Source organism: Engystomops pustulosus, chromosome 2 (assembly GCF_040894005.1).
Source record: "Engystomops pustulosus chromosome 2, aEngPut4.maternal, whole genome shotgun sequence".
In the NCBI taxonomy this organism is placed as follows: Eukaryota; Metazoa; Chordata; class Amphibia; order Anura; family Leptodactylidae; genus Engystomops; species Engystomops pustulosus.
Genome location: NC_092412.1, coordinates 77,914,931 through 77,936,772, shown reverse-complemented (window position 1 = coordinate 77,936,772; position 21,842 = coordinate 77,914,931). Strand labels below are relative to the sequence as shown.

At 40.6% G+C, this 21,842-nt stretch overlaps 1 protein-coding gene across 6 annotated transcripts in view; it reads left to right on the top strand.

Annotated features, from left to right (window-relative positions):
* Nucleotides 1-21,842, top strand: part of PCDH9 (protocadherin 9) — a 1,504,706-nt gene that overhangs the window by 1,217,071 nt on the left and 265,793 nt on the right. The window lies entirely within an intron of this gene.

The following is a 21,842-nucleotide window of genomic DNA, read 5'->3' as shown; positions in this document are numbered from 1 at the left end:
ATGTGGCTTTCATTCAGTGATGCTGTAGATAACTGACATGTACAGCATTTTGCTGGAACTACTGTATATTGAACAGTGAGATGTACAGTGCATTTTATTTATGGGGTTAAATATAAAAGGGCCAACAAAAACTCTTGATTCACCTTTGTATTCTGTTTTAATTAAATGTGTAAAGAAAAGACATTTTGAGCGGCAGGTAATCCGCTGACTTTAGGCTCCATCATCATTCATAATAATTTCAACTAATAAAGTAAGTATTGAACAGAAGGTTGAGTCGTAGTACTGTGCATTTAGAAAATACAAAGTAATTTATGCTCGCAAGGAAACATTGTCTTATTATACCAATTATACATCCGTAACTAACTGAAAAGTACAAAATATATGTAATACAAGATATGATTAAAACATAATTAAAAGTAAACAAATAGCCTTCTGTTACATTCTCTTTAGTAGAGAAAGCAATAACATAATGTAACCAAGGTGATTTTCAATTACATGTTACAGAGCAAGTAAAATAGGCTCTTTTGGTTCCATATATAACATAATAGTCTAGTAATCAAGTCATAGTCTAAATTACTTTGTTTCACAAGTTAGTAACATTAGGGGTCATTTGTGATATTTTCCTCTTTGCAGCCGGGAAGCAGTAATTGCTAATTTTTTCCCTGTTTTAAGTATGCATTGGTAAGACTAGTACTGACTTTATTCATTAGAGGAGTTGTACATTCTTTAGTGGAATCTGTTCCAGTAGTGGCTCCCAATGACTGTTTAGCTTTAAAGTGTCACCAACTAATATTATAATTATATGGGAATATGATTGTGCACAAAAATAGTAATAAAGAGAACAGAAAATATAAGAAAATATCATTAAACAGAGGCCTCAAATCAATGTACACAGAACAATACATGCATTACAAAAGAATAGAATCAATGCATAAAGTGAACATCTGCAACGCAAAAATATCATACACATCCAGTTGTTTACCTAACAAACAAATAGATTAAAGGAAATTTTTTTCAGAAATCAATAGATCTTTACCTGGAGGACAACGTTGCCTATTGCTTCTATTCCTTTGTTCGGCAGTTTCTTTGCTATCCTCCTCAGTTTAACCTGCCCCTGCAGTAGCTCTCTCCTCGGGCTATCCTGCTTATGTCTATGAGATCAGCAGTGAATAACCACACATAAATATATAGTAGCAGCAAATATATTGAACATCAGGTCTCCAATCAGGTAGGCACATACATCATTTACTGTTTAAGTCAAGATGTAGCTTTTCCCTTTTCCCACTTTGCAGGTCTGATCTTCTTCTTTGTGGAATCTGCACAGGTGGCAATAGTCCTCCATTAGGTACACAATGCCACGACAACTACTAATTTGCCACCTAGGTGGCCTTTGGAGCACATCTCCACAATGTGTCCCTTTAAAAACACCAAAGTTAATTACATTAATATAGAAGTGCCTCCCTTAACTCCTCAGTATCTTATAGTATATACTACAGGTGCCCCCCCCTAAATTGAATAAGGAGGTTGTCATCCTAGGCATACGTTACCCTTGCTTAACCATCGACCTGGCACTGGCTAAACCACACTGTCATAATTATGCCACTTTCTGAATACATGGCATAATAAAATGAACATGCCATATTTACATTAATGGGAAGCTGTCACCGGGAGACCCATTTTAATAGCCCCCCAGTCCACACTGAGAATAGTACATACAATTTCAAGTTTTTAAATACAAGTTTTTGTATAAAAATAGGTTTTACAGAAAAAAAGATATGTTATATCATACATTTCATTGCCATGTTCTCTGTGACTAGCAACTAGGTACTTGGGAGTGGCTGGAAACCACTCCTCTATGTGTTCTTTTCAAATATATGAATAACTCCCATAGCTCGGGAGTGGCTCTAGAGGAGTGGGGGCGTCACTAAGCCAAGTGATGGGGGTTTTGATACATTTGAAAAGGACACATAGAGCAGCAGTTCCTAATAGTGTGTGTGTGTGTGGGGGGGGGGGGGGCTGCTCCTCTATAGCCACTCCCAGGGGACAAGTTCCTAGTCACAAAGCACATGGCATTGAAAGTTATTATATAACATTTTTTTTTCTGTAAAAACAATTTTTAATACAAAAACTCTTTGACAGTGTATGTACTATGCTCTGTTGGGACTGGGGGAGTGCTAAAAATGGGTCTCCTGGTGACACAATCCCTTTAAAAAACTCAACATTTTTAGAATAGTTTGTGTTAGGGCAGACAATATGCATCCCTTTTAAAGCAAAGTTATATAATTGATTCTTACAATGTAAGATGTAGGTTATAATAGATAAAGATTAGTCAAGAATGCTGCATCTACCCTTGAACTGCAAAGTTCCACAATGTTTAGGCCAGGCAAGCACGTTCCATACTATATATCTAGTTCCTCTAGCAGTGAACAATTCATAATATATTTCACCCAGGAGTCTGTGTACAAAGAGCACAGGAACAAAGTGTTCTTCCGTACAGCCCCGACAAAGCTACTTGTTGAGCAACTACTCTTTAAGTGCAGAAGGTTCTTATGTTTAAGTCTTACAGCTAGACGAGCCTGCTGTGCACTCTATACATCTCAGCTCAGAAGGAGGTAAAACATTATATTTGATGGCTCTGAAAATGCTTCTTCTCTTTTCAATATCTGCTCTATGCTTTATTGCATCCTGCCTCCTACTTTAACTTATTTTTCTTATGATGTCAAATACAGTGTTCGTGTTACATTGAAGCTGAGACATTTCATATTGTTCATATTTTATGTTCAACAAAACCACAGCATTCAATGGGTAATTGTAAAGAATCAACATAATTATGCAATGCAGAATGAAATTCTAGCATTAACATTAATATAGACAAGTTTTTAATTTCTAAAAAACATAAAAGGGTCCAATTAAGTAAGCAATAAGTACAATAAGTAGAGTACAGGCTACTTCCACTTCTTATGTGTATATAAACCTTGTGTTGAAAATAAAGTTAACTTTAAAAAGCGCACACACACAATAGATTGGAGCCATTTTTAACTGACAATCCAATAGGCATGGTGGTCCACCACTCTGCTTGAGGCTGTGACACAGAGTCGCTGGGTGTTTGTTCTGGGCAAGCTGGGTCATTTCAGTTCAGAGCTTAGTGTTCAAGTCTGGGTTGAATGATGGATGGTCAAGCCAGTCAGCTTCTGAGGCAGTTTCAAGGAACACTTCATTTATCTGCTCCACCCTCCCACTCGGTTTTGCTGTAAATAGACCCTTGCTTAAGTTTTGGACTACCCTTTGCCTCACAATTATGTACATTGCCGCAATCTTGTTCTGTGACTTGGTTATTCTGACTCCTCTCATGTCTGTCTGTCTGTCTGTCTGTCTGTCAATCTGTCAATATCTGTCTGTTTGTTTGTCTACTGTTGTGAGCACTTACTCACAGTAGGGCCTGTCATTTAGTTGTCACCTGCGGGCCTACCACAGTATGGGCAGGTAGTCATGGATAGGAGTTGCCAGTAGTTTAGGGCCTTTCTCTGCATTGACATGATCTATTATATATATATATATATATATATATATATATATATATATATATATATATATTGTGACACAGTCAGGGGTTTGTTGCTGGATGGGAGGTATTATCCTCTCAGCTTGTGTTGCTCAGAGTAATGCAGCAAGCTGAAATCAAGCACCGGACCAAACTTCAAGCACCGGTCCAAACCGGGTTTTCAGGGTGTTCCAGCTAACAAAGCTGAGCTGGAAGTGTGCACAAGGGAGTGGAGTGAGCTCTAGTCTCAGAGGGAGAAGCTTGTTCCAAGAACAAACACGTGTCCTGTCTAGGAGGACAGGTTGGCTGTTTTTGGACTTTAAATGGACTAAGTGCTATGCAGCAGCTTCTGCAAGGTGTGAACATACACCAACAATTTGGACTATTTGTGAAGACCCTGCTACTGGGTGAGAAGGCCAAGCCTGGTCTGTATGTTTATGTTTTAAACAAGCATGAAGACAATGCTGGATTTTTTGTTCCATTTGTTTTGTGGTGTGAATAAACACTGAACTGAACTGAGAACTGTCTCTTTCCCTCTGTCTGCGACCGCTACCTAGCTTATACCTGAGCAATACCCCACAATTGGTGGCTTGGAGCGGGCAAAACGCAGTGAGGGTGGTGCAAAACCGGAGTTTTTTTTTCTGGGCACCATTGCATGTCGTGGATTAAAAAGTTTCAGCTAGCATCACCGGACAAGATGGAGGAGCTGATTAAACAACTTGTGCAAGCTAATGTTCAACAGCAGATGGCACACTCTGAGGCTATGCAGGCCCAGCAACAGACTAACGACTTACTGCTACAACAAATAAAGGCGCTGCGTGAGACTCCAACAGTGGTGACCCAGCTACAGCCTGCGGCCAGAGAGAGAGTCCGAACTGCGCTGAGAAAGCTGACAGCGGAGGATGACGTAGAGGCCTTCCTGGCGGTGTTCGAGAGAACGGCAGAGCGTGAGGGGCTGCAGCCTGACCAGTGGGCTGAAGTGGTGGCCCCGTTCCTGACTGGCGATGCGTTAAAGGCATATTTTGACCTCACTCAGGAGGATGCCCTGGACTACAAGAAGTTGAAAGGTGAGATCCTGGCACGCATGGGAGTCAATGTTTATGTGCGGGCCCAACGTGTATATCAGTGGGGGTTTGTGGAATCCCGAGCTGCCAGGTCTCAAGCTTATGACCTACTGCACCTGGTAAAAAGGTGGCTTCAGCCTGAGACTTTAACCCCAGCCCAAATAGTGGAGAGGGTGGTGGTAGACCGTTTTGTGCGCACTCTGCCGGTTGCCATTCAGCGCTGGGTAGGTCAAGGTGACCCAGGTAATTTAGACCAGCTGGTTGGTCTGGTCGAACGTTATATAGCCACCCAGGACTTTGTGCGGGACTGTACCCCTACACGTAAGCCACCCCGTCCCTCACCCCCACTTGCAGTGACTGAGGAAAAGCCCCGACCTTCTGCTGGGAGTAGCTCCCCAACGATGTCCAAACAACGTTCCACAAAGATTCGTGAGGTCCCCACACTCCGCTGTTGGCGCTGTCATGTCCTGGGACATGTGGCTGCAAATTGCCCCTTGGCCTCCGAACCTATGGACTGTGGGTACGCTCGCCGTACTTCCTTCTATGCACGGCCTGTATGTACCGCTGACGTCCTGGATGCAGATAGGGCACCTCCCATGTGCCCAGTGTCCGTTGATGGGTGCAGGGCTAATGCACTACTTGACTCAGGGAGCCTAGTGACCATAGTACGGGATACCCTGGCGCTACCCTCTCAGTTCACTAGTCGCAAGGTTCGAGTATTGTGTATTCATGGAGACTTAAAAGATTATCCAACCGCACTGGTGGTCATAAAAACACCTGCTGGGAGGAAAGTCCACGAGGTGGCAGTAGCATCAAATCTGCCCTATGACCTAATTATAGGAAGAGACTTTCCATTATTCTCTGCACTATGGCCATCGTTACTGCATGTCAGTCCCCAGGGGTCAGGGAGAGCAATAGCTGAAGGTCATGTTCCAGACCTAGAACCAGAACCTTGGGAACCCGAGGCGGAAGGGCCAGCGGTAGGGGTGACCGCCACTTCGGTGGATGATGGGGAGACACTACCAATGAATGTAATGGTTGGGGAAGTAGAGGACTTGCCGCCAGGCCCTGAATTGTCAGACTTAAACGTCTCTGGTGACAATTTTGGTACGGCGCAACTCCGGGACCAGACTCTGTCCCGAGCCTGGGGGAATGTGTTAATGGTTGAAGGTGAGCCACAACAACCAGGAGCTGAGGCAGTTTTTCCTCGTTTTGTGGTTCACCATAATTTACTGTATCGGGTCACCCAACTACGGGGTGAGAATGTTGAACAATTAATAGTGCCTCAGGCATATCGTAGGATGGTACTGGATCTTGCTCACCAACATGTTTTAGGTGGACACCTTGGGCCGCAGAAAACCCAGGACCGTATACTGCAGCGATTTTACTGGCCCAGTGTGTTCAAAGAGGTGGAAGAGTTTTGTAAGTCCTGTCCGACCTGTCAAATAACTAGCCCCCAGCAGCACTTCCGCAGTCCCCTAGTACCCCTCCCAATTATCGAGGTACCTTTTGAGAGAATTGCCATGGACCTTGTGGGTCCAGTACCTAAATCTGCTAGGGGTCACCAACATATTTTAGTTGTCCTTGACTACGCAACCCGGTATCCAGAAGCAGTGCCACTGCGTCATACCTCTGCCAAACTTATAGCTAAGGAGTTAATGGAGATGTTTTCAAGGGTTGGGATACCTAAGGAGATTCTGACAGACCAGGGGACTCCCTTCATGTCGAAGGTCATGAAGGAACTCTGCAAGTTGCTGGGGATTAAACAGTTAAGGACTTCAGTTTACCACCCCCAAACAGACGGCCTGGTGGAGAGATTTAATCAAACTTTGAAAAATATGCTGAAAAGAGCAGTGTCCAAGGATGGAAGGGACTGGGATCTGCTTCTGCCCTATCTTATGTTCGCAGTGCGAGAGGTGCCCCAGGCCTCTACTGGGTTCTCGCCCTTTGAATTACTATATGGCAGACATCCCCGAGGTTTGCTGGACGTGGCCAAAGAGGCATGGGAGCAACAGCCCACTCCGCATAAGAGTGTCATTGAATATGTCACTAAGATGCAGGAGCGGATGGAGACAGTGTTGCCCCTTGTCAGGGAACATATGGAGGCGGCTCAGCGAGCCCAGAGTCAGGTCTACAATAGAGTAGCTAAGGTGCGGAGCTTTAACCCAGGAGACAGAGTCTTGGTTTTAGTACCAACGGTAGACAGTAAGTTCCTCGCAAGGTGGCAAGGCCCTTACGAAATTCTGGAAAAGGTAAGCAATGTAAATTACAAGGTACATCAGCCAGGGCGGCGGAAGCCAGAGCAGGTCTACCATGTCAATTTGCTAAAACCTTGGAGAGATAGGGAGACCTGCGTTGGGAGCACCCCGCAGCCGGTATGTTTAGGGGAAGGGAAACCAGTACCTCCAACTGTTCCCGGGGAAGCGGCTGCCACAGTGCGCATTGCTGACAGCCTTTCCCCTAAACAGGCTCAAGAGGCCAAGGAGTTCATTAGTCGGAACACGGACGTGTTCTCTGACCTCCCTGGACGTACTTCCGTAATCCAACATGACATTGTCACGGAGCCCCAGGCAAAAGTCCGGCTAAAGCCGTACCGGGTGCCCGAAGCTCGGCGACAAGCCATCACGGAGGAAGTACAGTTGATGCTGCGGCTGGACGTAATTGAAGAGTCAAGAAGTGAGTGGGCAAGCCCAATAGTTTTGATACCCAAACCAGATGGGACGCTACGTTTCTGTAACGATTTTCGTAAACTGAACGAAGTGTCCAAATTTGATGCTTATCCCATGCCCCGGGTGGACGAGCTAATTGAGCGCTTAGGACAGGCCAGGTATTTTTCTACCTTGGACCTCACTAAAGGGTACTGGCAAGTGCCCTTGACGGAGGCTGCCAAGGAGAAAACTGCCTTTATCACACCTGAGGGACTATTTCAGTATAAAGTGTTACCCTTTGGCCTGCATGGCGCCCCGGCCACGTTCCAGCGTTTAATGGACATTGTGCTTCGTCCACATCGGCGTTACGCGTCAGCGTACCTCGATGATATTGTCATTTTCAGTGCTGACTGGGAGAGTCATCTGGCAAAAGTGCAGGCTGTAGTAGACTCCCTCCGTAGGGCCGGGCTAACTGCTAACCCAAAGAAATGTGCCATAGGGCTAGAGGAGGCACGGTACTTAGGCTATATCATTGGGCGTGGAGTCATCAAACCCCAGATGAATAAGGTAGAGGCAATACGGAGTTGGCCACGACCTGTCACCACCAGGCAAATAAAGTCATTCCTGGGGATGGTGGGGTATTATATGAGATTTATTCCCCATTTTGCTACTGTAGCGGCTCCATTGACAGGGCTCCTGAAGGGACGTAAGACAGTGATGGTTCGCTGGAATGACCAAGCGGAGAAGGCTTTTTCCGCTCTGAAGTCGGCCTTGTGCGGGTCACCAGTCCTGGTGACACCCGACTTCAAGAGGGAGTTTGTAGTACAGACCGATGCCTCTGAAGTGGGCCTCGGTGCTGTACTATCTCAGGAAATTAATGGGGAAGAGCATCCTGTTGGGTTCCTGAGTCGCAAGCTCACCCCAGCCGAAACCAGGTACAGTATAGTGGAGAGGGAGTGCCTAGCCATCAAGTGGGCACTCGAGTCTCTCCGCTATTATCTGTTGGGGAGGAAGTTCCGACTGGTGACTGACCATTCACCTCTCAAGTGGATGAGCCAGGCCAAGGAGAGGAATGCTCGGGTCACCAGATGGTTCTTGTCTCTACAGAACTTCAAATTCACAGTGGAACACAGAGCAGGCCGGCTACAGGGGAATGCAGATGCCCTGTCCCGGGTGCACTGTCTGGCGAGTGTTCATCCCCTCAAGGTTGAACAAAGGGAGGGGGTATGTGACACAGTCAGGGGTTTGTTGCTGGATGGGAGGTATTATCCTCTCAGCTTGTGTTGCTCAGAGTAATGCAGCAAGCTGAAATCAAGCACCGGACCAAACTTCAAGCACCGGTCCAAACCGGGTTTTCAGGGTGTTCCAGCTAACAAAGCTGAGCTGGAAGTGTGCACAAGGGAGTGGAGTGAGCTCTAGTCTCAGAGGGAGAAGCTTGTTCCAAGAACAAACACGTGTCCTGTCTAGGAGGACAGGTTGGCTGTTTTTGGACTTTAAATGGACTAAGTGCTATGCAGCAGCTTCTGCAAGGTGTGAACATACACCAACAATTTGGACTATTTGTGAAGACCCTGCTACTGGGTGAGAAGGCCAAGCCTGGTCTGTATGTTTATGTTTTAAACAAGCATGAAGACAATGCTGGATTTTTTGTTCCATTTGTTTTGTGGTGTGAATAAACACTGAACTGAACTGAGAACTGTCTCTTTCCCTCTGTCTGCGACCGCTACCTAGCTTATACCTGAGCAATACCCCACAATATATATGTGGTCTATCCATTGTTACCTACCAATAATGAGCACAGAAGCAAAATAAAGTATCATAATTGCATTTATTATTTTGTAAGATACAAAGTGCTAATCAGTAAGAAAATTGAAAATGTGTCTATGTGTCCTTATATATTGGAAATATAATTCTTTTTTTAGCAAATGTTAAAGAAATGATTGCAATATTTTAAAATGGTTCTATTTGTGTCCAATTGAGAATAATCATAACAATTGCTAATTATCTGAATGTGTCATAAGGAATATCATTTTATGGGTTTTGCACATTTTTCTAGGGATTCAATTTGACAGCACTGCTGTTTGTAAAAATATGACATCCTACTGACAATGACACTGTTATGTTGAAAGCATGGCAATCCCGTTCATCACTGTTCCAGCAGGTCCTCTTTCATCAAACAAGGAAAATTGTGTTTAATGTTCGCCAAACTCTGTGAGGTTTACCAAGTCCTGCTTGAAATAGGATGTGTGTAATTTGATATGCCAACTTAAACTTCAGCCGCTTGACAGTTCAAATAAGAAAAAGGTGAAAGTCACAAAAACAAACAAGCATTAGACCAGTGTCTGGAAATAAATAAGTAATAAAATAGCGGAAAAAATACCGAGTACCTCACGTACGAGTGTATCAGTCTATAAATTCTTCCCTTTTCCGTATTATTCAGGTCAGCTGTATATTAGATTTTAGGACACCCACCATTTTTCTATGGATGTGGAATTTTTACTGCATGTATATTATTGACAATTATATAAAGTACAGTTCACACTAGATTTACCCATACAGCTGGCAGCATACATCAGCATAGTTTAAAACACAAATTTAATGTATAAATTGAATGAAATAATAATAAATAAATGACACAAGTACTGTACAGTTTCCATTGACACTTGCAATATGCCTGACATATACTATAGTATACTATACCATAGTATATACAATAGCATGAGCTGCTTTTTTACATTTAACAACAATAAGTATGTACTAAATTGAATTATACCTTTCTTATCATGACTCATGTGAATGAAACATGGATTTAGGACCATCTTTTGTTTGTTGACACAGTTTATTTTGAAATCCATATCCATCCAATATCCCTCCACTGTACCTTATAGCCGTACATACCATTTAAAGAGATACATCAACAAATGTATCTGTATAAATGTATCTGTGGTTTAGGGCTAAGCCCAGTTTTGTTGTAGTATTTATTGATATTAAAAAGAAAAGCAGTAACAGTGCATAAAAATCACAAAAGTGTTAACAAAATACAGCATTTCACAGATGTAAGTCCAACCTGTCTCTATCAATCCTGGTGTACACAATTTCAGTTGCTCCTAGAAACGTCACTGTAACTTTTAAATTAGGGTCGGGTGGTCCCCATTTTGAATTCCTGTTTGAAAGCATGGATCTGAGATTTATGTATTTTTCTGCTCTGTGCCTGTAGCCCCTTCCCTCTGCAGTCTAAAACAGAGCTTACAGACACCTACTGATATCCTGCCAGCAAACAGCACATGTTGATGAAAGAGAAGCTGCAAGCTACAGGCACATAAGTGATTCGGGGAAGGGGGAGGCAGGCACATATCTGTGAGAACAGAGATGTATCAGGCTGACAATGTAAAATCCTCTGTCTGTCAGCCTCTGTCTGTCATGCCTTTGTGTAATAGGCATCTAATGGATCTCATCATCTCTGATCTGTCTCATCTCTCCTTCTATTTGTCAGTGCGTTAATACAATGTCAGAAGCCACCCCCACAGAACTTGATGGATCATAATGCATCTTCTTAGAGAGTCCCTGCCCACACCCTGGAATTTTGCACTGACCAGCCTAGGTAGTGATAGGAGCTAAAATAGCAATAACACTGAGTCAAATTGTAAAGTAAGGGGTTAAAATTATCTTTATTGTGTAAACATCACTAGCGGATTGAGATTTGAGAATTTTCTTTCTTGGGAAAACCCCTTTAAATCCACATTTTCACAAACACAGCTAGTGACATGTTTCCATAGAGCCCTATTAACTCTGACGCTCTTGTTTTAGCTAGAAATTGTTTTCCTCACATTCCAATAAATCAACTTTCTTTATCTTATATCTTATATAAAGTAGACATGTCATTTGTGGCATACAGTGAAATCCACAAGTGCAATCCAAGCCCACAAAAATACGGCACAAATGCTTTTATTTACCAATTTCACTCCATTTGGATTTTTTTCCCACTTCCCAGTACACAGCATGGAATATTAAATACCACCATTTTGAAGTGTAATTTGTTACGCAAATAAGCCATAACACAGCTCTGTGCATGAAAAAATAAAAAAGTTATAGATTTTTGAAGGTGGAAAAATGAAAACGCCAAAACGAAAAAAGGGCTGCGGCAGGAAGAGGTTAAACTAAAAAATTGGCAAATTTATACAATATCTCAAAACTTTCATATTGGTGATGTGAGTTGGGGAACTCACATTAATGAAATATAATAATCTCTCCCCTCTAATAAATTCAAATTAGGCATGTTTATGGTATGGTAAAAGAGAAGTGATGAAGTTAAAAGTATAAAAATATAAAAATGTAATTAAATAAAAAAAAAATATTGAAAGCCTACACTAGTTGTACCTAATCCTTTATAGGTTAACTAAAATAAAGCAATACAAGTCCTCAAAACTAATAAAATAAAGTACTGTTCATAGAAAGGTTTATTATAGTGTTTCTATATATACAATAAGTATATTTACTCTCTTTCTCACTATATATGTATATATAAAGTCATTTTATGATGTGCTCACATAGATACATAATTACCTATATAATTAATAAACAATAAAATATAACACAATAGGATACAACAGCTTCATATCCATATAATTAAGCTATTCACTGAAAGAGAAGCTCGATCTTCAGTGAACTGAACGTGATTCATTTTTTTTCTGACTTTACTGAAAGTCACCAAGTAGTGTCCTGAAGTCACAATGTCATGTTTCTTATGTCTGTTCAGTCATTCTTTCTTTATGAAATGTAAAAGACCAATGTCACTTGCTCTTTGTTAATCCTCCTTAGAGAGCTTCATGTTACTGGAAATGACACTAAACGGTAATTGCATATGTAGGACAATACTAAGGTCAACTAACTCCTCTGTGGTTAGTTGTACTGTGATATTAAGAGACCAACAGTTTCCTTCTCTGAGTTATTCTGTTCCGTAAAATGCTTGAGTATAAAACACCACAACTGGCTTCGAAGTTTCACTTAGAAAAAGAAGGAAGATGACTATACCAAGATATATATATATATTGGTATACCCAAAGAAAAATATCATACCCTATACATTACTACACATCAATTCTAACTTATTTATCATTGTATTAATAAAATCCAACTGCAAGCATCAACACTTTTAAGCTGTTTCTATATTCAAGTCTTTGAAAGTAGTTTTTGAGGCCTAAACCAATTGTGCGAAATGAAAGAGAATAAGGACACACGCTACTTCTCCACAACCGAAACCAGAACATGGAAACCCAGCAAAAAAATACCCCATACCGCAACAATTTAACCTCTACTATTAATGTATGAAATGACTGTGTAGCTTAAAAGCAAGACAGTTATCACTACTGTGCAATTAGTAATGGAAATTTCCCAGTAGACCATTTGTATGAAATAATCAATGATCTTTATTAACTCCTTAAGGACGCAGCCTGTTTGCAGGTTAAGGCTCGCAACTTTTTTTTAAATTTGACCAGTGTCTCTTCCTGTGGTAATAACTTTTGAACACTGTTACTTATCAAAGCGATTCTGAGATTGTTTTTTCCCCACATGTTGTACTTCATTTTAGTGGTAAATTTTGGCTGATAAGTTTTGCGTTTATTTACAAAAAAAAAGAAAAAAATTATGAAAAATCATTTTTAGAAAAATTTGCCATTTTCGAAATTCAAAATTGCCGCGATTTCAGGCAGATAGATTTACCACCTAAATAACTTGCAGAATAACATTTCCCATTTGTCTACTTTACATTTTCTTAATTTTTGAAATGTTTGGCCTACAAATCGAATAGCGATTTTCCGTATTTTCCGAATTGACTATTTTGGGGATAAATACTGTTTGAAATCAAATTTTACATATTTAGCAACAAAACCCCCTATATAACCAACCCATTTTCAAATCTGCACCCCTCAAACTATCAGAAACAGCATTTACAAAGATTGTTAACTCCTTGAGATCTTCATAGTAATTGAATCAAAATGGCAGTGAAATTTTGAATGGTCAAATTTTGTCGGTTATACGTTCATTTAGCCCTAAAATTTACACATTTCCAAAAGATAAAAAGAGAAAACTCACCATAAAATTTGTTCTACAATTTCTCCTGAGTGCAGCGACCCCCCACATGTGGACATTACTTGTGTTATGGGGGCACAGCGAGGCGCAGAAGGGAAGGAGCACTCTGCACCCCCTTTTGAAGGCTATAAAATTTTCGCTTTTCCGTTATTTGGGCCATGTGACGGCATTTTTTTTGCGGGACGAGATGCTTTTTCCAGTGTTACCATTTTGGGGTTGGTATCACCTATTGTTGAAAATTTTGGAACTTTTTTTGAGGTCATGAGTAGAAAAGCATCAATTCTGTACTGGATTTTTTACTTTTTTTTTTTTCGTGTTCACCGTATAGCCTAATAATCCTGTTATCTTTATTCTATGGGTCGATACGATTACGGGGATACCAGACATGAATATTTTTTCTTATGTTTTACTAAATTTGCCAAATAAAACCCTAATGTGGGGAAAAATCTATCATTTTTGCATCGCCGTCTTCCAAGTGGCATTACGTTTTTGGCTACAGAGCTGGTTGATGGCTTGTTTTTTGCGGGACATGTTGTTCTTTGCAATATCACTTTTTATTGCATTTTTAGTGGGATATAATAGGTAAAAATCATAATTTTTGGCGGGTTTTTGACGTTTTTTTTTTACGGCGTTCATCATATGGGTTCAATAGTTATTTAGTTTTATTCTATGGATTGTTACGGACGCGGTGATACTATATATGTGGGGTTTGTGTTATGATTTAGACTTTTTTGAGCGTTATATGTCTCTTTACATGTTTTGGGGCTTATGGGCATTTTTAGTGATTTATAAAGTAATTTTTTATTGAAAAACATTATTTTGTACATTTTTTACATGATCCACCATGGGATATGAACAAGCAATCATCTGATTGCTTGTTCTTGATAATACTCTGCAATACTAATGTATTGCAGGGTATTATCAGTGCCAGCCTATGCAGATGCATAGGCTGACACTTTGCCTTTAAGATGACGTCACAGACGCCATCTTAAAGGTAAACTCTCCAGGCTTCTCTGGGGTCCCGATCGGACCCCAGAGGAGCCAAAACAGCGATCGCCCCCCCCCCCCGAAAACGGTGCGGGGGGGCTGATCGTGAGGTAAACATGCCCAGAAGGCATGTTAAATGCTGCGGTCGCGTTGACCGCGGCATTTAACGAGTTAAACACCCGCGATCGGAGCCCACTCCGACCACGGGTGTTAGCCGGGGATGTCAGCAGTAAATTACCGCTGAAATCCCGCGGCTAACGATGCCGGTTCGGCTGCAATGCAGCGCTAATCGCGGGACTCAGCGCAGTACAGCTACGGCGCAGAGCGCTAAGGGGTTAAAGGGGTTATCCACGTACAGCAAATAATAGATATTTGTTTTATGAAAAGATATAAAATTTAGGAATATACATTCTGTATCAATTCCTCACAGTTTTCTAGATTTCTTCTTGCTGTCAGTCTAAAGGAGGCTTTAATGTTTACTTACTGTGGAACAAAAAACAATCCATGTTGATGATACACAGGTGCATGGATCCTTATATCACAGACAGTAATGTGTGATTTAAGGGGCCGTGCACCTGCATAACATCCCAGTAAAATGGACTAATGTCTAGCCAAAGAAAGTAAACAATGAACCTTCCTATAAAACTACGCAAACAGAGATCTAGAAAACCATGAGGAATAGATACAGAAAGTATACTGAAAAATATTATAACTTTGCACTACACAAACAATTTAAATCAAAGTGAACCTATTGAAATCCCATAAATTAAGAATAGGTTGAACGCAGAACTCTAACACAGATTTCTTGCTGAAGTCCATGTCCATGTGTGGGTGCCTGATTTGGCAATATTGAGGATGAGCTCATAGAGTTGGACATGGCATGTAAGCGCATGTAGCTCTATTGTATTAAATGTGTTTCAAGCGTTCATAGATGGTAATGGAAATAGTACATTTTAAAGGGAATGAAGAAAATAAAACATATTGGGGGAGATTTACTTACCGTCCGACTGAGTTCCTCGAAAGTGCATTGTCTGACGGTAATGCACTGTGCTGCGATTCACTAAGATCGTGCGCCCGATATCGTGCATGTGTCACTTTCCCGCTCAGGTCCGAGTTCCATCTTCTTCCCGGTGCATGCAAGTGCATTGCCTTGCGTCACAAGTTTAAAGTTAAATTCCGTGCTCAGTTCTAATCAGTCGGATCGACTGATGGCCCGCCCCCCAATTTATGCCACATGAAAGCCAGCGCAGCTGCACCAAAATCTGATCGTGTGCGACACAGTCCCAACCCCTGTTAAATACCTATCAAAGCTGCGCAAATTCTGAAAACACCAAACAGTCCGGCGAAAGTGTGATCCGAAACCCTTAGTAAATAAGCCCCATTACCTCTCTTTCTGGTACTATCAGTCTTTTTTATCAGCACACATCTGATGGGGTTTTTCTAATCCCCAACAAGCACAATCCCTTAATCTTAATTTCTTATGCAAAATTCTAAATGTTCTAATTTCTAAATGTTTTTTTAGAAATATTAGTAATCATTCTATACACATTTACAATTTGATTGCATAATAAAGCACTTTAAATGCGCCTCACTGTGTCCGAAAGTTTGGCTTAGCCTTTTCTTTTCATTATGTTGTTCAGTTCATAACATATACATTTGTAGTGTGAATAATATAGAAAAGATGGAGAATAATATCTTTTGTTACAGTTCATAATGATTGCTTTCTTTAAATTCTCTGCCAGCTACTGTAACTATCTGATTTAAAAAATCTGAAGAAAAAATTTCTATTATATGCTTGACAGCTCTTCCAATTATAAGACCTGTTTATCAACTGTTGTAAAATATAATATGAAAAACTCAGAGTTATTTTTATCTCATAAGTTTGTGATGGTCATTCCACAAAAATGTCCATGGAGATTTGCCCAGAATAGATTACCTTCAGACACACTTATATTTTAACACTAGGCAGGTCGGTTTGCAAGTGACATTTTGGATTTGCATTTTGGTCTCACTTTACAGGAATGCAATTTAAGCAAGCCACAAAATCATTACTGAACCAGGAAATATAATGCCTCAATACTTTGGAAGAACTTCCTCTACCAAAAATCAAGGTTTAATTAAATGTAAATCAAGGTTTCATTAAATATAATCAGAATCTACAACAAAAAAGAGAAGCTAGTATGCATCGGCATGAAATGCGTACAAATTTTATTGAAAGGTTATTAACCAAATAACATACACTCACCGGCCACTTTATTAGGTACACCATGCTAGTAACGGGTTGGACCCCCTTTTGCCTTCAGAACTGCCTCAATTCTTCGTGGCATAGATTCAACAAGGTGCTGGAAGAATTCCTCAGAGATTTTGGTCCATATTGACATGATGGCATCACACAGTTGCCGCAGATTTGTCGGCTGCACATCCATGATGCGAATCTCCCGTTCCACCACATCCCAAAGATGCTCTATTGGATTGAGATCTGATGACTGTGGAGGCCATTTGAGTACAGTGAACTCATTGTCATGTTCAAGAAACCAGTCTGAGATTATTCCAGCTTTATGACACGGCGCATTATCCTGCTGAAAGTAGCCATCAGATGTTGGGTACATTGTGGTCATAAAGGGATGGACATGGTCAGCAACAATACTCAGGTAGGCTTTGCCGTTGAAACGATGCTCAATTGGTACCAAGGGGTCCAAAGAGTGCCAAGAAAATATTCCCCACACCACCACCACCAGCCTGAACCGTTGATACAAGGCAGGATGGATCCATGCTTTCATGTTGTTGACGCCAAATTCTGACCCTACCATCCGAATGTCGCAGCAGAAATCGAGACCCATATGACCAGGCAACGTTTTTCCAATCTTCTACTGTCCAATTTCGATGAGCTTTTGCAAATTGTAGCCTCAGTTTCCTGTTCTTAGCTGAAAGGAGTGGCGACCAGTGTGGTCTTCTGCTGCTGTAGCCCATCTGCCTTAAAGTTCGACGTACTGTGCGTTAAGAGATGCTCTTCTGCCTACCTTGGTTGTAACGGGTGGCGATTTGAGTCACTGTTGCCTTTCTATCAGCTCAAACCAGTCTGCCCATTCTCCTCTGACCTCTGGCATCAACAAGGCATTTCTGCCCACAGAACTGCCGCTCACTGGATGTTTTTTCTTTTTCGGACCATTCTCTGTAAACCCTAGAGATGGTTGTGCGTGAAAATCCCAGTAGATCAGCAGTTTCTGAAATACTCAGACCAGCCCTTCTGGCACCAACAACCATGCCACGTTCAAAGGCACTCAAATCACCTTTCTTCCCCATATTGATGCTCGGTTTGAACTGCAGGAAATTGTCTTGACCATGTCTACATGCCTAAATGCACTGAGTTGCCGCCATGTGAATGGCTGATTAGAAATTAAGTGTTAACGAGCAGTTGGACAGGTGTACCTAATAAAGTGGCCGGTGAGTGTACATCAAAGGTGCCTTAAAAACAATTAAAAAGTGTGAGAACACACATAAAGGAACAACAAGTGGATCAAGACAGGATAAGTCGATCCACATTCACAATCAATTCTCACAAAAAGAAATAATATCTGATGTCTAAATGCCCTAGAAAAAATAGGGACTCCTGCAGCAGTCCCTATGGAAATCACCAAAAGTATCCCTAGGGTTGAAAACCAGACAATAATATGGTCAAACCATGCACATGGATCACAACCTGGGTATATGCGAGAGCAACCAAAGGGGGTGACGAAACTAGGGCAGGGGAATATACGGTTACCGTATTGCATGTGGTTGGAGGCACCCTATAATCAGAATCTATGACCTTTTAACCAATATTTATGTAAGTGATATAGAGAAAATATACACCATTTGTTTTCAGATAGACAAATTTCTTTAGTATATTTACTCCCATTACATGTCATCACATTTGTTAATTATTACAGTTAAAAGATATAGATAAAAGTTCCAAATATTGAATAACTTTAATATGTGGTTCCATTATTAAATATTACATGTACTAGTTAACCCCCATCCTGCACAATACACTTAAGAGTACAGGCAGTCCCCGGGTTACATACAAGATAGGGACTGTAGGTTTGTTCTTAAGTTGAATTTGTATGTAAGTCGAAACTGTATATTTTATCATTGTAGTTCCCGACAATTTTTTTTTTTTGCCCCAGTGACAATTGGAGTTTCAAATTTTTTTGCTGTAATAGGACCAAGAATTATCAATAAAGCTTCATTGCAGACAATTTTAAGCTGATTATTGCAGTCTGGGACTATTTTAAAGCATCCAGAGAGCTTCACCAGAGGTCACAGTGGGCAGAGGGGTCCGTCTGTAACTATGGGTTGTCTGTAAGTCGGGTGTCCTTAAGTAGGGGACCGCCTGTATACCTTTATGCACACACAAACTTGATATGCATAAAGAGTATATAGTAGCATTATACAGTACATATTCTACACAGATAGGCCCCTTTTATATGCTACATTTACACACACATACAGAAAATAATAGGTGTAGAACGCATGGTGAATAGCGCCACTGCACGCTAAGACTGCTGCCCACCCATTTTTAATCTTTTATGCCCACCATTTACTTGAAAATTTACACACACATGCATACTCCCCACATATGAAACAATCAATTATAGGTGCCTATAAATATATATATATACCTAGTCACGTCATGGTGTCTGTTACTTTACAGCAAAACAGAACTAAATTTCCACACTATTGTCTGGCATAGAATATAATGAAAACCTACAGATGCATTTTTATGAATATATGATATAAGCACTCGTATAATATACAGGCTAAATGTACATTCTCATATTCACATGCTTATCTCTGTACACACACGCCTATATATATAATAAACACATTCATATCAGGATGACCTTTCATGCTTTAACAGGTAGGCAGTCTTCTTAACAGTTGTCATTAGACTCTGCTTACCCGTGGATGGCACTGAGTGAGTGAGTGTGTGTGCGTAAGGGTGGGGGTGGGGGGGATTGCATACACAACAAGGCTGAAGGCAGACATCTGGGAGCAGGGGACATAGCATACCCTGAATTGTAAACAGTGTTTCCTCTTTCCATGACCTTTGAGTTGCTTTGCGGAGACCCCTCCTCCCACTCACAGACCCGACTGATGCATAATGTAATGTTGTCTGTTTCTGTGTATCTTCTTTTCTGTGAGGAGACCTCTCCAACCACATGCATTATTACTCAAGCTCTGTTTAGTGCACCCGGGGTCAGATCACATGCAGTAGAGGGTGAAGGAGGCTGAGTGGACCTGCTCTTCGATGTCTTATATTCATCATGCTTTGGGGTCAGGGGGCTGGTTAAAACCCAAATTGGTGCTGGCACCGGTGGGTATTTGGGTACTCCATCTGAACTTTTGTTCAAAATTCAGCCAAACTCTGCAAACTGGAACCTAAAATGGTCCGCTCATCTCTAATCACTAAGTACAGTGTATGCTGTACTAATAGTACTATACTGGCATTCCCGGGTTACACACAGGATTGGTTCTGTAGGTTTGTTCTTAAGTTGAATTTGTATGTAAATTTGGAACTGTATATTTTATAATTGTAGCCCAAGGAAGAATTATAGGAATTATAGATTTCTTAGCTAATCAGATTTTTCCTTCTAATTATTCTATTAAATATTGTTAATTTAGGGAAAACTTTATTTCAAAAACTTTTACAATTGTACAAATAGCAGCGTAATGATCTCAGCATTCATATGTTTTATCATATAATGTGCAAAATTACTACATTCAACAGTATAACCTTTCATAATGACATTGCCAAAAAAACTGTGAAATGTCTGCGGCTTTCTCATGGAAAAATCTTGACAAACTGACAAAGAGATATGCATCATGTCTTAAACTTATTTTTGTAGAATAAGAGTGACTTCCAGAGAAGAAACAGAATTAAACATGTAACTTCTGTTGATGAACACATCAACACCAGTCAAAATCATGTTCATTGTACGACATACTTTTAGACGCATACTTCTCACATTAAGTAGGAATTCTACAAATAGACAAATGGATAAAATAAAAAATTGGATCATGCTGATTTCCTTAAAAATGCATTGAGTGTACTGGGAAATGCGAACATGGAAATAGCAGAAAAAGGATAAAGGGAAAATAATTCAAAATTGTCATATATGATCATATTGATAAGAAGCAAATGTAGTCAGCCACACAATCATTCAACTGATAGCTGTTTATTCAAGTCGCCATACACATGTAAGCTTTGACCCGTATGCATGTGAACAAAAAAATGGGAATTACAGTAGCAGTTGAAAAACACCTGCGAAAGGGTATGTTCGCATATGCAAGTTCTTGGTGAACCTTGGTGATTAAGGTGAACCTACAAACAAGCACATCTGCTATGCTAAGGTGAACCTGAATCAGCCAACAACTTCTCTAAATGTATACAATTGATAGATTAGGTGCCAAATAGAAGCCAAAAAAGATGCAGTAAAAAGGTAAATATTAAATGACCCGCACAGTTTACAGTGCAAATTATCTCTATCCACACTGACTGTCTCATATTTGCAAAGCCCAATCATTGGCATATGTAGAACATGTATTTTATTTCTGAGGAAGTCCAAAATGTTTAGCATGCTTTTGTAGACATTTAGCAATCTAATAGATGCAAGTGTATGCCATACTGCACTGGTTTAATCACCAATATCTCTTCAGTAACCGTCATAAAAAAAAAAACTTTTGATATGTTGTAGGGAATGCAATTTTAAGCCTTTCTGCAATTGGATTAGTTACCCGAATGTTGCTCCTTTCACTGCTATTCAGCAGCCTCCCCTCTCTTATCAGCCTCCCTCAGTGACTCCTCAGATGTCCATTGCTAGGCATTTCCTATCCACATTGGGCTGAATACCATGTGAGAATGGACATATGAGACATAAGCCATCTCTCCCTGCTTTCAGATGATTTCCTCAAGGCTGCCATGTGCTGCCAGGAGCCATAACGTAATAATAACACACCTACACTGTTATCTCTTACCTCAGTCTAAAATAATACACAATCTCCTCATGGCAACAGGAAATGGCAGACAGGAGAGAGAGACCAGTAATATGTGTACTGTGCCTATACAAGTCTTCAATCTGTCCCAAGTACTGTGCTTTAGTTTTACATAGATATATAGATAAGATAGAAAGTGTGATAGATGGAGGGGTGGGGTGGGAAACTTTTCTGTAGTTACACCACAAAAAAGGAAACAAGTACCAAAATGTAGAAAGCATAAAATAACACTTTATTAGATCAATTAAAACAAATCCATTAAAAAGACAACATACACATAAAAGAAAAATTCCACTAAATATACATGATAAATAGATCACAGTAGGCCTGTATAAAGGTATAAAAGGTATAGTCATCAGAAAAAGTCAAGGTATTTGCTTACAAGCAAGTTTTGCACATTACCCAGAGGAATGGCAGAGGACAAGGGACACATACACAGGTACATATAAAGACCAAGGGTGGACACCACCTAATAGATTT